The 19,190-nt window shown below is 40.7% G+C and overlaps 1 protein-coding gene across 2 annotated transcripts in view; it reads right to left on the bottom strand.

Annotated features, from left to right (window-relative positions):
* Positions 1-19,190, bottom strand: part of wts (serine/threonine-protein kinase warts) — a 90,324-nt gene that overhangs the window by 44,982 nt on the left and 26,152 nt on the right. The window lies entirely within an intron of this gene.

The following is a 19,190-nucleotide window of genomic DNA, read 5'->3' on the forward strand; positions in this document are numbered from 1 at the left end:
TGCTAATATTCCCTGCTGAACCTGAATTGAATTGATTTAAAATTCCTGATCCTTTAACAACCCTGGTGGAAATTCATTAATTTACAAACAACCATATTTTTAACGAAACATTAATCCCACACAATATACTGAGTTATTTTTCGCAATGTTCCAATGAATGGCAAGAGATTTGGGCTATTCCTTTTTCTTCCTTGATGTTTAATAGATTATATTTGTCACGCACCTATAACGTTACTAGCAAACATTTGTGAATTGTTCTTTCCTTGTAACGTTAACATCTACCATACTGAATTTATTTACGTTCCTTATGCAGATGGTAGGTACCCAACTGCATTTTGTTCCGTTCCGCTACAGTGGTTTACATTTTGTTACATTCCTATGTAACGTTAATTAACCATATTGCCTTTCACTTCGTTCCGTTACGGAGGATTGCATTCATTACGTTCCTATGTACCGTTATTTACTACCATGTTGCATTTCGTTACGTTTTTTTGTAACGCTAGTATATACCACAATGCATTTCGTTACTACGTTCCTTGTATCCTTGTAACGGTAGTATATACCATATTGCATATTACGTTATGTTCCAATGTGCTCATTTCGTTCCGTTCCTTTATAACGTTAATATCTACCATAATACATTTTGTTACGTTCTCTGTAACGTCAGTCTGTAACATATTGCATTTCGTTACGTTACATGGGTACCAGCAGCTGAACCATACTCTTCCTCCTACAAAATGGAACGTAACGTGTAACGCAAATTGGGTACGTTACGACTCCCTGACTGTTATGCGTCTAGTCAAACACCAACAAATGATCCCAAAAATTGTTAAGAGTTGGTATTATTATTGAAGATTAGGCACACACTGAAGATGTACTACGTAGAAATTTCTGGGTTTCTGGCATACCGTACGATTTCTCTAACCACTGAGCTACTGAGCCGGCCTGGCCTCGCCTGATTTCTTGCTATCGCTGTTTTACCTGCGTGGAATCGTCTCTGACAGTGCTACCGCAACGGGATCTGTTGCCTTTGAAACACAGTAGACTTCGACATTGCCTGGTTCCTCCAGCGTAGAGATGTGAACTTTTATTTTCGCTGAAAATTTCTACGTTGGTATATATTGTTGAAAATCAATTCTCAGATGTTTTCAGGAAATTAACAATATTTCTTAAAATAATGTAATTGCTTTTATTTGGATACATGTTAACATAAATTTATTAACCCAGTGATAGCGTACATGATTAGTTTAGTGCAGAAAACCTGGTGTAAATACCTCTTACGGTTTTCATGATGTACATTTTCAAAGTTTAGGTTGTGCGACTTTTCAAACACTCTGTAGTATGCACAATTGCTAGTAGGTAGTTTCCTGGCGCCTGATTTTCAGAGCTGGCGCCTAGCTTTGAAGAAAATATTTCGAGCGCTGGGCATAGTTAAGATTAATCCTGTATTAATACAAAGACACAGAAAGATTAATCCTGTAATACAAAGACACAGGAAGACTAATCCTGTAATACTGATTGATTGATGTGCTTTATTTTACTTCGCTTTTTGTGCCACGTTTGACTAATTTGCGAAGAACGGAATGAGTGATGAAATTGATGAATAGACACCCCCAAACATCCATGCCCAGGCCAGGATTCGAACCCGGGACCCGTAGCGTCATAGCGCGATGTGCCAACCGCTCCGCCACGGGGGCCTGTTAATCCTGTAATACTAAGGCACAATTAATCATGTAGTACAAAGGCGCAGGTAGATTATTCCTTTGATACAAAGGCACAGCTAGATTAATCCTGCAGTCGAAGGACAATGGAAACGGGTACTCAATAGTCAATACTGTATTGAGACATATAGACAACCTATCCTGTGCCCGAGAATATGGCAATCAATTCAGAATCCACAATACTGGTAGGAAATCAGGAATTCGAGACACCGCTACATGGGGATGAGTTCGAGACGAGACATCGTGTTGTCTCAATCTTGTCTATAGATGTTGATCTCGAGGAGACGAGTTTCAAAGAACCAGTTTGTCCTTGCCGACCTCCGTGGCGGAGTGGTTATCACAGCGGGCCACAACGCCAGAGGTCCCGGGTTCGAATTCCAGCCTGGGCATGGGTGTTCTTTGTGAGTGTCCCTTCATCAATTTCATCATATCATCATCCAGCTTCATCGTCGCGATTAGGTACGAGGGCAATTCGGAAAAAAACCTCCGTTTGCGCATGCGCGAGAAATGTCCGGGAAGAGCGACGTCAGTCCTGTGGCAGTATGTGCAGTAGTCCAGTAGACAGTGAACAGTGGAAGGAGAAGGTTGTGTTGCAGTTCACTCGTCCGTTACAACAATAGAAAATGAACGTTCCAATAGCAAAGCCCGCCAAATGTGAAGTGCGTGCCGTAATTCGATTTGTGTGTGCGAAAAATCTTTCGGCGGCTGCGATTCATCGCGAACTGTGTGATGTTTACGGACCAAACGTGATGAGTGACAGTGTCGTACGTGAATGGTGTCGCATGTTTAAAGATGGACGAACCGACGTGCACGATGCGGCAAGAAGTGGGCGCCCATCTGTAGTCAGCAACGAACTCATGGAGGAAATTGACAAAACTGTCCGTGAAACCCGTCGGTTCACGATATCGGAACTTTCTCTGCGCTTTCCCCAACTTTCTCGGACTGTTTTGTACGAGGTGGTGACAGAAAAGTTGGGGTACCACAAGTTCTGTGCTTGTTGGGTTCCAAAACTCCTTTCGGAGGAGCACAAAAAAAAAACAGAATGGGCTCTGCTTTGGACTTTGTCGCGTTATGCCGAAGAAGGAGAACAATTCCTTAACAGACCTGGGTGTCGTACGTGAACTCTGAAACCAAACAGCAATCAATGGAGTGGGGACATACGCACTCACCAAAGAAACCCAAAAAGGCTCGGCGAACATTGTCTGCCAGAAAGGTTATGGCAACAGTCTTCTGGGATGTGAAAGGTGTACTGTTAGTGAAGTTCATGGAGCGTGGATCGACCATCACTTCAGAAGTCTACTGTGAAACATTACGACAACTCAGACGAGCCATCCAGAACAAGCGTCGGGGCATGCTGACTTCCGGTGTGGTGTTGGTTCACGATAACGCTCGCCCGCACACTGCTGGACGTACTCAAGAACTTTTGGAGCAGTTCCACTGGGATGTTTTTGGTCATCCTCCCTATAGCCCAGATTTGGCACCGAGCGACTACCACCTCTTCAGGCACATGAAACAGTGGCTTGCATCGCACCGCTTCGACAATGACAATGTGCTTCACGATGTTGATAGCAGGTGGCTTCATTCCCAGGCAGCAGATTTTTTTGCAGAAGGAATTTCAAACCTTGTAAAACGTTATGATAAGTGCCTCAATTTGAATGGTGATTATGTTGAAAAGTAATGTCATGTTGTAAGTTTCAAATGTATATAATACAAGTTCTGTATCTACGAATGTATGTCATTGATAACCAAACGGAGGTTTTTTTCCGAATTGCCCTCGTAAAAAGTGATAGAAAATCGACGCAAATAACATAAAATCAATAAATACGGTCATGTCTGAATTTAGGAAGGCTGTCTCGTTCTTGTCTCAATTTTTACAAGCTCATTTCGATACAATACCTACCAGCAGCTAATTCTACGTACATTAGAGAAATTGATAGCTAATCCTATTATTCAAAAACTAATTAGGTATTCGAGAAAAGGGGAGCCAATCCAGTATTTTTCCGTCCATTTACTTTTCTATGTCATTGGATGTTTGATATTCCTGAGAGAAAGAATAAAATAATGGTCCCATAAGCCTAATGCATTTCTCCTTGCCTCCTACTGCCATCCTGGCAGTGTTGCCAAAACCTGATGTGCATAAAAGAGATAATTGTCACCATTAATAGAAATAGAGCTAATATGACTTTCAAGGAGTTAGATTACTGAAGGCTGCATAAAGTGCCTCCTAGGGTAATTTTAGGTGTCAGGGGACTGTGGGTGGGGGCACTGCTATTACCGTTAGCTTTAAAGTGATGGCAATTTATTCTTAATTTTCACCGCTTAGATTTGGCGGCATCACCCATCTCAATAATCCACTGATGCACATATGAAATCGAAAATAAAGGATTCCCGGATAACAATGTTGTCCTCTTCACCTTAGCCACGGCGATTTATAAAAATAGCTGGTGAGTTAAGAGGGGGTTGGTGACGCAGCCAATATAACGTCACGTGCAAAATGTACACTCATGGCACAAGTTTGTGGTGGCATCATAGTGGGGCAGGGGGCGGGTACCACAGTTCGCGGCCAAACGAGTGCACGAAAGAGCCAGATCTGGCTTCAAAAGAGCGAAGTTGGCAACAGTGATCGGCAGCTGCCGCAGCGAGAAAGACCTAGGGAAAATTGTCACCATTAACTGATCACGAGATTAATGTACTTTCACTAAAAGTGATTCTGATATCTACAAAATCATTATTCTATAATTTATGTATTTATAAAGTGATTTAAATCAATTCACCTTGGTTTATATTCTTGAAGACTCATATCGGTAACACTTTACTATACCGGAGACGGATTTCTTCAAATTTACAGGAGAAAGTACTTACGCAAATCATTTTCTGTAGTGTTGTTGATGTTCGGGAATGTAGTTTTGATCCATTTTAATGCGAATGCATACGTTAGCAATGTAAAAAATTGCGAAATAAATCATTGATAGGTGTCTCCGGTATAGTAAAGTAGTAACCTTATTTCCCACAAACCATCCACGGGTAGCCCCAAAAACCATTGACGTTAGCCCAAAAATTCACGATAGCCCCACGAACCATCACGGGGACGAGGTATGCCTACTAGGTTAGGTTAGGCCTGTTAGGTTAGGTTCCATTAGCACTCCTTTCGTTCAATTTAGCATATACGGACAACATCATGGCGGCAGCAGCAATAGCGCATCGGAAATAGATTTTTAGTAGAAAACCACATGCATTCGCATTAAAATGGATCAAAACTACATCCCGAACATCAACAACACTACAGAAAATGATTTGCGTAAGTACTTTCTCCTGTAAATTTGAAGAAATCCGTCTCCGCTATATTAAAGTGTTACCGAAATAAGGAACAACAGTAAGTACTCATTAATGTAAGAAATAGACATTATTTTCGTTATAAATTCATTATTTCACCTAAAGAAATGTTCCGCAATGCAGAAGAGTACGTTAGCAATGTAAAAAATTGCGAAATAAATCATTGATAGGTGTCTCCGGTATAGTAAAGTAGTACCCTCATATCTTCTCTATTCGAAACATATCTTGATCGATGACAAAGGAGTGCTGTGCTTGTGTCACATTTTGGAGGAACTTAAACTCACAGCTAAATGCACAAATATGTAGAAAGCTAAACTTGAACTTTACGATAACGGATACCACACATTCTTTCCTGTTCTAATCACTGCTAAAGTTCTTGCACGACTGTCGAAGCATGTGACTAATTAGCACAAGAAATATTTCCCTGTATTAACACGTGGTGGTGCAGTGTGCTCGCCATGCAAGGTGCATATTTCGAACCTAAGCAAGCTAATGAGAAAAGTAGATTCAACATTCCACACGTTTCTGCACGATAGGGCATTCCTCCCGATCGCCACATATACACCCGCCGCAAAATGACTTCGGATCTCATAACAAAAGCACAGAAAATGCATGTGAAAAGCTATTATTAAGCTATTAGATACAGCAAAAAATGCATACGGAGTCATGTTGCCTTTACTTTTGAGACCATTTGGATGCGCTTGGGCATGGAATCACTAAGACTTCGGAAGTAATTTATTACCTACAAATGACATTCAACTTCCCATTGTTCGAAAGGTTTCCATGGAAACGAAGTCTAAATATTGGACATGGAATGAAATTTTTAACGGAATCCGATAGAAGGCATCGAGCTGAATCCATTGCGCGTAAAATCATTTCTCTATGTTAATTAGCAAACGGAGATATGGGCGTTTGAAATTAGGTACTTGTTTATTTCAAATCATCTCCATGGAAACAACAACAATGGAACAATGGATAAAAATGAGATTCAACTTCCCATTGTTAGAAAGGTTCCCCACGTAAACGAAGCCTAAATATTGGACATGGAATGAAATGTTTTACGAAGTCTGAAATAATAGCATTTCACATGAATTTTCTGTATTTTTTGTTTTGTTATGAGGTCCGAAGTCATTTTGCGGTGGGTGTATCTCCCCTCATGGGTGCTTTTTGTATAGGAGGGTCTGGAACTACGATTTCAGAATTTAGGCGCCATTCAGCAATAATGCATACCACTTACGCATAGTAGTTAATAACACAGCGTGCTATACGACGACGGGGGTCTCAAGTTCGAATCCCGGCCTGAGCATGTTCTTTGTATAAGTGTCCATCAATTTCGTATCATCGTCGCGATGGCCACGAGTGGAAGTAAAGCTACGCTACATAACAAAAATACAAATTAAAGAAGTGCCAAAGGTGTAAATTTAGTCCACAAAATGAGATTCGGGAGAAAAACTGGGAGACCAAGCCAGTGGCGTGCCCAGGATTTTCGAATGGAGGGATGGGGGATACGTATACTTTTTTACTAGTCAGTCCTCGTTCTGCCATCTTTTCCTGTCTTTTGACGAAATCTTCTTAGGAATAATGGGCCACGGGGGAGGGGGGTTATAACCTTTGGGCACGCCACTGTACCAAGACTAGTATTTGCGAGAATAGAATTAATATCATCCGAATCCATTAAAAAATTGCTTATTTTCGCACTAAAATGTATCTTGTAAGCAGTGTTGTCACTGGCCTACACAGAGAGGCGTTAAGCTGGTTTTGAAAAAAAAAATTAAAAATCCGATGAAAGCAGTAAAGAACTCGGGAACTGACTCTATGTCTGGAAAAAGCAGTGCAGGGTGTTGACATTTGGGAGTCTTCGGAAAAACTCCAGCTGACAACATGACAAAAAAAAATGCTGATTTTTTTGTGGAATTTGTAGGAAATTTTCATGAAGCATCTCCAGCTTGGATCATTTGCACAAGCATCCCCCACCTTTTTCTGTCTTTTGACGTTCTCTTCTTAGGAATACTGGGCCAAATGGGGGGGGGGGTGTATATACTGCATTATCACCAGTTGATCCATGTAAGCATCCCTCACCTATTCCCAATCTCGACCAAGCATCTCTCAGCGAAGAATTTCCACTTTAAACACTGCTGAGGAATCACTTGAACTGTTTCACCCACAAATATATCTCCATTACTTAGTATGTTTCACCCACAAATATATCTCCATTACTTAGCAAGTACGAGAGAAATAGCTAAAATACCGTAATATATGTTAAACAGAATGTGTACTCTGAACGGAAAATATGTAAAAATATATACAAAGAATTCATGTTTATGTTTACTGCCACCATTCGCTGACTTTTGTAATTTTTTGCTTGGCTGCATACAAAGAACTCCTGGACCTAATCATAAACATAAAAACTTGTGTAGTCGGCAAAAATACCTACCTTATAGATTCAGAAAGGCACAAACCCAAAATTATGGTCGCGTTTTTTTTTGTTGTTGTTTTTTTTACTTGCGGCTGCTAACTTGCAACATTAAACCAATGTCGCCTTGCAAGGTCTGCTGTCGAGGTGCAAAAAGGCTATCAACATTACATCTTGCACTCCAGATGCAAGGAAAGGGGGGGGGGTCAGGAAAGGCAAGACAGCACCTGCAGCAGTGAGAAACTTGGCAACAGCGCATTGCAAAGAAGCACACTATCTTCGCTGCAGGCTGCGTAGCGCGGTGGCTTGATAAACCCCGCCTTGTTCAGTGTTGCCATATGATATACAGTTAAAATAAAAACATGTTGGGAGATGCGTTTATGAACAGCAATACGTTCCACGGGTTCCAAGCAGGCTTGTGCGGCCTGTCATGTCGCTACGGCGTGAAACGTTGCTGTTATTGGATTGCTCCCAAGCGACACGTGTTGCATGTCGCTTTGGTGAGAAATCTCCCTCAGAAATCGATGCAACCTTTCGAAGAAGAAACACAAGCTGTACGTGTCGCTTGTCGCTCGGACTGGGCCGGTTTCTCAATACCTTGTATCGTGTTGACTCAGTCTGTGGTTCGCGTATGAGCCGTGTTATGTTTTGCTTTAGAATGATTGGTTTCCAAGCGATACGTGTCGCCTGTCGCATTGGGAGACCAAAGCAACAGGCCACATATGTTGCTTGGGAACGAGCAATCAACAGCAACGTTTCACACCGTAGTGGCATGGCAGGGCGCAGAAGCCTGAGTTCGATTGGGGAAATCCTCAGGCCACACGTGTCGCTTCGGTGTGAAATCTTCCTGAATGGTGATAACCCCTTAACGGGTAATATTACGCGACAATAAAGATGTAGAAGACGACAGCCCATGGGCGTCCGGAAGGGGGGGCAAGGGGGGGCCGTGGCCCCCCCTGGAAAATGAAAGTCAACCAAAAAATATACATATAATTTCATTTTAGCCACAATAATATGTGTTATTAATTACATGAACACCATAAATTCAAATTTAAGCATTGTTTTTAGGGAACAACACTATTTTTGGGGAAAATTTGCCTTCGTTTGCCCCCCCTGGAAAAAAAATACCTTCCTTGCCCCTCCCTGGAAAAAATCCTGCGGACGTCCATGCGACAGCCTTATCTTTCGAGAGGGGGCGATTAATTCACCACTTGTCAGTTTTACGAAATTAGAGCCAGTGTTGCCAGCTGATCTCTCATATTCGCTTCAGATAAACAATAAAATCAGCATGTATTTTTGGAGAGGGTTTGTGACTATCATTTCTCGCATAAGAATTAGTTCGCCAGTGTTGACGGAATCTTGCCTATATTCGCTCTCGTGGGACGATATCGCCCTCCCACCGATCTCCGAATCCCCACGATACATGTGGCCGTCGGCCATGCGTGATCAGATGCGTGCAAGGTAGGAACGTGGCTTGGGTAGCTTGTTGAACCCAGACAATGTTGTTTTTTTTTATCGTTTTCTTTTTCTAATTTAACTGTCACGACAGCCTCTTTCCTAGAAGGTATGCTAAAAATAAAAGTTGCTTCTCAATTCCACGAAATCATCGCGTCTATTGTTTATGATAAGAAATTTAAAAATTCCTTCTTTTCAATCACCACTGACAATAGTGGGACCCTAAATTAGGCTATATACTGGGCTAAACGAGCGATCTACTGTATGTATCAAGTATGTCTTGCTTGCAAAATGCAGAATGGCAATCAAACGGTTGATACTGATTTATTTTCATTACATTTTCGATATTTCACGTCTAGGTCTCTAGTTCCATTGCGACGATGTGAATGAATTGGAATACGACCACGTCTTATTGAGGTCTCGCTTATTGCACAAGACTCAAAACAAACTGCTTCCGTGGAGGTGTCTGCACAGCGGAGCCCAGGATTCGAATCCTGGCCTGGGCGTTCTTTATGAGTGTCCCTTCATCAATTTCATCATATCATCAATCATTCTCATCTTCGCGATTGGCAAAAGTGGCAGAAAAGCGAAGTATAATCAATTCCCAATAACTTCACCCTGCATATGCCAGTGCATGTGATCTATACTCTTGAATTTAAAAGATCCCAGACAACACATACAATTGGGTCATTCCAGGTGAAATCAGCCAATTGGAAGACAAAAACTTGCTTCATAGTCATGGATTTGCTTCATATTTTTTTTTTACTGATAGATACTTGGTCCAATATGACAAATATGTGATATTACACTTGTCCAATAAATATTTTGAAAGTTACGAAAATTTGAAGATTTTCAGAATTTAAGTGGACGAACAAACGCACCATGTGACACTCAACATGAGATATCTCCGGAAACTATGTGGAGTATTGTGATGATTTAAGTATTGTTGGAGAGAAGAAGGACAGTGCTAACACAAAATGACTATATTACCACTCTTACCTACTCAGAAAGTAGAAAAATCTTTATTTATAAAGTAATATGTTGTGATTCAGTAATTGTTTGGTAGGGAGTTCCAGGTTTTACCACAATGAAATTGTTACACAGTATAACTAATTCATGTCAAACATAATATTAAAAAAATCAGAAAGTTACTATTTTTCATAGTAAAAATATCACAGGTTTCAGTATAGGATGTATGAACCAATTTTCCACTGGCATACAGCCATATTTTTGACAAATTACCCTAAAACACTCACAAATTACCGCTAATATGGGTACACATAATATTGTTAGAAATGTTAAATAAGTGGGAGAAGCATTACTATGATGATCATCCACTTTTAGTTCACAGAAATTGTACTAAGACCCGAGTTTTTGTCCAGAATGCACATGGGTCAGTCCATACCGAATGTTCCAGCATTGGTTGCTTGAACACTTTTAACATATTCAATATGTTTGTTGTTCTAACACGTATGCAAGGGTAGTTCAAAGCAGGCATTATTTTTCTAAAACTTAACTTGGTTTAAAAATTGCGGCTTTTTTTTTTTTTTTTTTTTTTTTTTTTTTTTTTTTTTTTTACGTCTGGTATTTTTGGCCTTTGCAGACAGTTGCGATAATTATGATCACACATCTAAGAAAAATGATAGAAAGTTGTGGTAAACAACATTGTTTTCAGTGCGTTTCAAGCATTATTTTCATTATTTTATGTTCTGTGCCTTTTTGCACCATCTCCAACGAAAATAACTAAAATTTAAGGCCAAAATTGATATTTAATTTTGAACAAAAATCAATGTTTTGGATTTTTTCAGTAGGGAAGTAATATAATATAAGAGCTATATTTCTTTTAGATAAAACATATGCATCCAAAGTTTTTGGAAGAAAAATATTTGAGCTCTGCTACTGGTCTCTTCTTCTAGTTAAAGGTCTTTGAAAATTCTTCATTTTAATTTTTATTTAAAATTTCAGCCCCTGTATCTCTGATGGGGAAACTTTTGGGGTTCGAGTAATGACGAAGGGGTTATGAATTCTCTCGACAATAAACATAGTTTGTATTTTCTAAGGACATGTTTGTTTACACAATCACAAAGATATCTTGTGAAAAGTCAGATATCAGATTTCACGTTTTTCAGAACCCTAACATTTTTTGCTAGTCCTGCCAAAAACATTAATTCAGAAATTCACTGCACTTGGAACAATTCAGACCAATGAAGTGAGCAAGACTGGAGTAATAACAGCTTTCCACTAATAGTCTCCGCTTGCATGTCTTAACCTGTTCAGACAAACTTCTGCCTTACACGTCTTTTCATTCATAATAGCTACTAACAGACTTGCTATGCCATTTGCATGATGTAATTAATTGTAATATAGTTAAGCCTTGTTTCCATATTAAAAAACACTAAGTTGCTGACCAAGGCAGTTTATTAAGATGTAAAAACACTTAACACGTAACGTTTCAACCCTGTTTCAAGGTCTTCCTCAGACGAAGACCTAAACTAAAATGATCACACATCTAAGAAAAATGATAGAAAGTTGTGGTAAACAACATTATTTTCAGTATGTTTAGTTCTGATACAGGATTGAAACGTTATGTGTTAAGTGTTTTTACATATTAATAAACTGCCTTGGCCAGCAACTTAGTGTTTTTTATGTAATTAATAAATACCATAATTATAATTACATGATAGTTCATTAAAGGCAAATATTTATTTGTAACCAATAACGTAAATATATCTTTTTTGCTCAAATTTCCTGTATCCATGGAATATCAATCTCTATTTTTTTTTTTACATGTACACTAGCGGCAGGAAGTTTAGACTCACCTATGAAATTTATGAAAATAAAATGCTATTAGTTGAAACCAACCATCGCAGTGCATATATTTGAACTTGTATGGGTATGTTACACACCAACCTACATATAACATTGTATAGAAGACACCAATTTTTCACAAAAAGTTAAAAATGTTAAAAAATAGGCATCAAAATGCATTTTCATCACACTGCCTGTTCGTCAATGTGTCCTTCCCTTGATTTGATGATAGCTTTACATATGTGTGGCATTCTTGCTGTGAGTTTTTCTAATGTATCTGTTTTCATACCTTCCCAGGCTTCCAGTAGTCACCGCCACAGCTCCTCCACAGAGCTTGGGGCCCTTGCTTTTGCCTTCCTGTCAAGTTCCTCCCACAATAGCTCAATTGGTGAGAAATCAGGTGATTGGGGAGGCCAAATCATTGACTCAATGCTCTTTCGGCTTCCTTTCCTGCGACATATTGCTTACACAATTTTGATGTGTGTTTAGGATCATTATCCTGTTGTAGAACAAATCCTCGACCAATTAATCTTGTCCCAGATGGTATAGCATTGCGTGAAAGAATACGATGATACTGTTTCTGTTCCAGTGTTCCTTGCACTCTCACTAAATCACCAACAATATTGTTACCAAAACATCCCCATACCATGACACTTCCTCCTCCATGCTTCACTGTTGGAATAACCAAAACTCTTTCTCCAGGGTTGCAACGAGTGTATTGGCAGCGGTTAGAACCAAATTTTTCATATTTTGATTCATCCGTCCAAAGTACTTGTTTCCATTGTTTGATGGTCTAGTCAGGATGATCTTTGGCCCACTCCAGCCTTTTACGCTTGTGTACGACTTTCAACAATGGTTTACGAAATGCTGCTTGACCAAATAATCCAGCCGCATGCAAACGACTTTTCACTGTTGTAACAGACACTGGTTGCTCTTTTGTTTTATTTATTTCTGCGCATATGTCCACTTTTCTTTTTTAAGGGGGGAACCCCCGAATATAACCAAACCTCCACCCATATACATTCGAGGGTATACGCTGTGTCCCAGTGCCTTTGTAAATAAACTGGGACGTCAATTTCTCGAATTACGGTTCCCCCCGTTAATCGTTGCTCTACATCTTTATTGGTAAATTTAAAATACAGAATAATACAAATAGAATATATGGTGTGCATGATGCATTTACAATTGTTTTTGATTGATTTGTATTCACAGACATCCAGGTTATGCCGTGTTGAATGATGATGAAAAGTCTGTATTGGTGATTCTGGCAGCCAGAATTACATTTAGTCTAGTTACCTGGGGTCCAGGTCTATTTTTAACTTGACTGGTGGTATGAGGTCAGCCATTCAATGCCCTTTGGTTAATTTATCTTGATTCTATTTGGTAGTAACTCCACCCCAAAGGCAAGGTGTTTCTGTCGTCAAATGGCTAGCCTCACCATGTTCATTATTTATTGATGCTCTTTATAATTTGTTATGATGATTGGGATTGTGTTATGCCTGTGTTGTTCAATTGTTGTTAGGTATTGATCATATAGTTAGAGTTTAGGGTTGCGTGGGTTATCCAGCTATGTTGCATATACAAATGTTGATTGTTCTTGTGTTTGGTACTTTTAATTGATGTGTAGTGTGTGGTGCGTGTTGGTGTTCAAAGTGTAAGGTGGTATTTGTTTAATATGTTGAAATATAATGAAGTTAAATGAAATATAAAATATAAAAAAATACAAGTATCTATATAAGCCAAAAATAAGTAAAATGAATAAAAACTAAACAATGGAATATAATAAGGATATGAAATAAAATGAGATAATATTATATGAACAGTAGTAAGTTTGTTTCAAGCATGTGAAGGAAGGAATATGGCAATTTCTGCCTACGGGTTCGATATCACTTCGGGAGGATCACAGGAGTACCGGTGATCTGCGAAGACTATGGTCTTATCGGCACTCCCGAAGTGTTGGCATAGTTGATTAGCCTTGGTTGTTACATCACATCTTGGGGTTGAAACCAATACTCTTACATGGAATTGTTTCTAGCAAGTGCCACTCTGACCAAGTAGTCTTTGTGGCGTTCACCCTGCATTTGAACTGGTCAAATTCTCCTTCTCTCCGCTTATTCTCTTCTCTCAGACGACACGATGAAAAACCTTCGTCTAGATGAACCCTCTTCTTCATCTTCCTGCCCCTCTCTGGGGGCCGCTGGCATCGGAGTTCGTGGAGTAGACTGGGTTCTCTTTGGTTGCACTCTTGTCTTCGCAGATGAGGAGGGAGGGGGATTTGGGGCCCTTTGGGGAGACCGGCGCCTACGGGGTTGAGTTCTGTATTTTATTAGCTCCACATCAGAGATGGATTGAGCGAGCTCGTTAAGCTTCTCTAGTTGTTGTTTGCACAGAAGGGTTCTAATGTCCGCAGTTGGAAGTTCAGATCTGAGTCTTTTCATCGATTCGTCAGCCACTGGACAGTGAAAAACTCTGTGTTCAGGCAAATATCGGTCACAGCCACAGTCTGCACATCGTTCAGTGCCCCTCCTGCCTATGCGGTGGAGGTAGGTACCGTATGGGCCATGACCTGTTAGGAGGTGGACCAATCCTCTGGATATTCTGGTTCCTCTAAGAGGGTTGCTCAGGACGTTAGGGATGAAGTCGTACAGTCTACTACCATTTGTCGAGTTGTTCCATTCCCTCTGCCAATCTGCCAAAAGTTTGTTCTTGATCTCCTGGAGTGTGGGATAGAATTCCCCCACGCAGCCGACCAGTGCCGCTTTGTTTCCTCTTTTAGTGGTATTTCGCCGCTCTCCAACGAAGCTCACAGTCAATGGGCATAGTTCCAGTCAGGGCTAGGAGAGCCTCGGTGGATGTGGTTCCAAATGCTCTCGTAATTCTCAGTAACACCCTGCGCTGGGATGATCGGAGTGTGTTCCATGTGGATGCTCGCATATGTCCACTGCCGAACGCCTTCTGTCACGCTTACTGAGGATCTGAGGATGACAATGTGGTTGTCCTCGATGATGGAAGTCTTTCTTCGACGCCCACGGCATGGCCAATCATCATGACTGCCAGTTTCCTCTCTTCGTATTTCGTATAACTGCTCTACGGACACTGCATTCGGAAATGTTTAATTGTTTTGCTATTTGTTGGTTTGACCATCCAATTTCCTTATATGCACATGCCTTGGCCCTAATTTATTGGCATATATTAGCCATTTTCCCCATAGTTGCTGGTAAATGGGAACTTGTTCCTGCCTTTACGTACAATTGGGCACTAATACTTTACAAGGTTCAAATACAAATAGCACTACAATAGCAGGTCAATGACCCCACAATAACTCGTCAGTAGGCTGATGCAACCACTCACAATCAGTAATATCATTGCAACGTTGAAGATTAACATAGTGACCGATAACAGAGGAAAAAGTTTATAGAAGAGGACTGCACACTGATATTACATAAACATCATTCAATAAATAGATTAAAATTTCCAAGACATATCAAAACAGCTTTAACCCATTCGCATACCTAGTCGTTGAATCGACGGCCTGTCTGGACGTTCACTTGCTGTACCTAGTCGTCAAATCGACAGGTTCCCGATTTTCATCACGTAGTTTCTTTTTCTGTCAATAGATGGCAGAGGTTGTATGATCTTTCAAATCTATGATGTGTATGTTTGTGCTGCTAAGTTTTTCATACCATTTCAAGCATGTTTTGTTCAGTAATTTCTCATGCAAACAAACCTTCATTTGTTACGTCTTGCAAACATGTTGTAGAAGATTCTGCGATTGAAAAGTTGCTTTTCAATAGCGATGAAGAGGAAAATGTGGATTTTGAAGTGGAGGAAGAGGTGGCTGTGGCAGGAAAAAAATAAAAGGTTGAGGAATGAAAATGGACAGATGTGTGTGATCAAAATTATTAGGCGAGTTTCTATTTATGTTTCAAGTAAACTGCATGTGCATACAAGGCTCATTCAATATATAATAGGAAATATGTTGTAACAAATATTTATTACAGGCACCAAAAGAACTACAGTAATATGTTTCAACATAGTCCCCCTTAGTTCAATGCACCTACGCCAGCTCTTCATAAGGACACTGATTCCACAGGAAAAAATATCTTTCGGGAGCGTGCGTAACCATTTATGCACCATTAACTGGACTAACTTTAAGTCCTCGATGGTAGTCAATGTGACACTGGCTGTGTGTAGTCTTGCATTGTCATGGAGCAAAAGCACACAAGTGGGCACCAGACCAAGTCGTAGCGCAAAAGGTTGGGAGTAAATGGTACTGTTTACATTATCACCATCTGGGAAGCAATTTCACTGACAGTAATACGCTGGCTCTCCCGTATCAAGTCCTTCACTTGAGCAATGTTGCTTCCCGTGACTGCAGTGACAGCACGACCTGGATGCGGTGAATCTTCAACACTGGTTATGCCCTGTTTGAACTTCTCAGCTCACTCGTACACTTGTGAAGGACTCATACAGTTGTCACCGTACTGAACTGTCATGCGGCGATGAATTTCTTTCGGTTTCATGCCTTCACTCAACAAAAATCTCACGATACTTCTCTGCTCCAGCGTGAAGCACTCCTGTAAGGGTGCCGCCATCTTGGGTAACTGTTTCCCAGCGTCCCGTGCACAAGGTGGGTGTGCCAACCTCAGCTATGTATAGCTTACAGAAAAAGGTAAAGTGTTCCCCTGTGCATAGCACCACGCCATGAAGGCGTATAGGGGGTGTGGGGGTAACGCCCCACACTTTCTTGATCCGGTCGTGAGTGGGGGTGATGTGATCAGCATCACGCCCCTAACCGCCTTTACCCCCCAGGGTTTCCCCCAGGTACCCATGTTATTCGACGCTGGGTGGGCGCCGGAGCCGCTTTCACCGTTAGAAAAGTTCCCGGATTTGAACCGGCCGGGGATCGAATATTATTACAGGCACCAAAAGAACTACAGTAATATGTTTCAACATAGTCCCCCTTAGTTCAATGCACCTACGCCAGCGCTTCATAAGGACACTGATTCCACAGGAAAAAATATCTTTCGGGAGCGTACGTAACCATTTATGCACCATTAACTGGACTAACTTTAAGTCCTCGATGGTAGTCAATGTGACACTGGCTGTGTGTAGTCTTGCATTGTCATGGAGCAAAAGCACACAAGTGGGCACCAGACCAAGTCGTAGCGCAAAAGGTTGGGAGTAAATGGTACTGTTTACATTATCACCATCTGGGAAGCAATTTCACTGACAGTAATACGCTGGCTCTCCCGTATCAAGTCCTTCACTTGAGCAATGTTGCTTCCCGTGACTGCAGTGACAGCACGACCTGGATGCGGTGAATCTTCAACACTGGTTATGCCCTGTTTGAACTTCTCAGCTCACTCGTACACTTGTGAAGGACTCATACAGTTGTCACCGTACTGAACTGTCATGCGGCGATGAATTTCTTTCGGTTTCATGCCTTCACTCAACAAAAATCTCACGATACTTCTCTGCTCCAGCGTGAAGCACTCCTGTAAGGGTGCCGCCATCTTGGGTAACTGTTTCCCAGCGTCCCGTGCACAAGGTGGGTGTGCCAACCTCAGCTATGTATAGCTTACAGAAAAAGGTAAAGTGTTCCCCTGTGCATAGCACCACGCCATGAAGGCGTATAGGGGGTGTGGGGGTAACGCCCCACACTTTCTTGATCCGGTCGTGAGTGGGGGTGATGTGATCAGCATCACGCCCCTAACCGCCTTTACCCCCCAGGGTTTCCCCCAGGTACCCATGTTATTCGACGCTGGGTGGGCGCCGGAGCCGCTTTCACCGTTAGAAAAGTTCCCGGATTTGAACCGGCCGGGGATCGAACCCGGGACCTTGAGCATGGTAGTCAGACGCGTTACCGACTGAGCCACCGCGGCCACGCTCAGTCGGTAACGCGTCTGACTACCATGCTCAAGGTCCCGGGTTCGATCCCCGGCCGGTTCAAATCCGGGAACTTTTCTAACGGTGAAAGCGGCTCCGGCGCCCACCCAGCGTCGAATAACATGGGTACCTGGGGGAAACCCTGGGGGGTAAAGGCGGTTAGGGGCGTGATGCTGATCACATCATAGCTTACAGAAGTATCCACAAAATAACAAACATATAACAATCACGGTCGTATTTTAGATTTTTTATACTACTTTTCCGGTTATTTATTGAATGCACCTTGTACTTATTACTGTACTTCCACTTCAATATATAAAATTTTCACATAAATTGCTTGGATAGTTGACATCTTGCCTTGCTGTGCAACATCACGGGAGATAGCCAAATTTAAATGGTATTTCATGGCAAAAAATTTGCCATTTAAATGGTATGCGGATGGGTTAAAAACATTCTATAAATATCAATAGTGAAATTCCAGCACAGTAGTGTCTCCTGTTGTCACATTTTAAACTTTACTTTCAGTGAATTACAAATTTTTACAGGTGAGTCTAAACTTTCTGCCGCTAGTGTACTTCTCAGAGTACACTTTATGCTGCAAATATCAATATTTTTAGTTCCCCATTAATGAGCACTTTCGAAGAGCTTTAACTAGAAGAAGAAACCAATAGCAGAGCTCAAATATTTTCTTCCAAAACTTTGGATGCATATGTTTTATCTAAAAAAAAATATAGCTCTTATATGATATTACTTCCCTACTAAAAAAAATCCTACACTTTGATTTCTGTTCAAAATTGAATATCAATTTTGCCCCTAAATTTCAGCCATTTTCATTAGAGATTGTGCAAAAAGGCACAGAACATAAAATAATGTTTGAAATGTACTGAAAAAAAATTTTGTTTACCACAACTTTTATCATTTTTATTAGATGTGTGATCATAATTATCACAACTGTCTGCAAAGGTCAAACATGCCCGAAGTCATGAAACAAAAAAATACGAAGTCAAGTTTTAGAAAAATAATGCCTGCTTTGAACTAACTACCCCTGCATCTGTGTTAGAACAACAAAAATATTGAAAATTTTAAAAGTGGTCAAGCAACCAGTGCTGGAACATTCAGTATGGATTGACACACATGCATTCTGGACAAAAACTCTGGTCTTAGTACAATTCCTGTGAACTAAAAGTGGATGATCATCATAGTAATGCTTCTCCCAGTTATTCAACATTTCTAACAATATTATGTGTACCCATATTAGCGGTAATTTGTTAGTGTTTTAGGGTCATGTGTCAAAAATATAGCTGTATGCCAGTGGAAAATTGGTTCATACATCCTATTCTGAAACCTGTGATATTTTTACCATGAAACATAGTACCTTTCTGGTTTTTTAATATTATGTTTGACATGAATTAGTTATGCTGTGTAACAATTTCATTGTGGTAAAACCTGGGACTCCCTACCAAACAATTACCCAAGTGGAGTGTCTTTTTTATCACAACATATTACTTTATTTAAAGATGTTTCTACTTTCTGAGTAGGTAAGAGTGGCAATATAGTCATTTTGTGTTAGG

The sequence above is a fragment of the Lepisma saccharinum genome, chromosome 13, assembly GCF_977018435.1.
Source record: "Lepisma saccharinum chromosome 13, izLepSacc3.1, whole genome shotgun sequence".
In the NCBI taxonomy this organism is placed as follows: Eukaryota; Metazoa; Arthropoda; class Insecta; order Zygentoma; family Lepismatidae; genus Lepisma; species Lepisma saccharinum.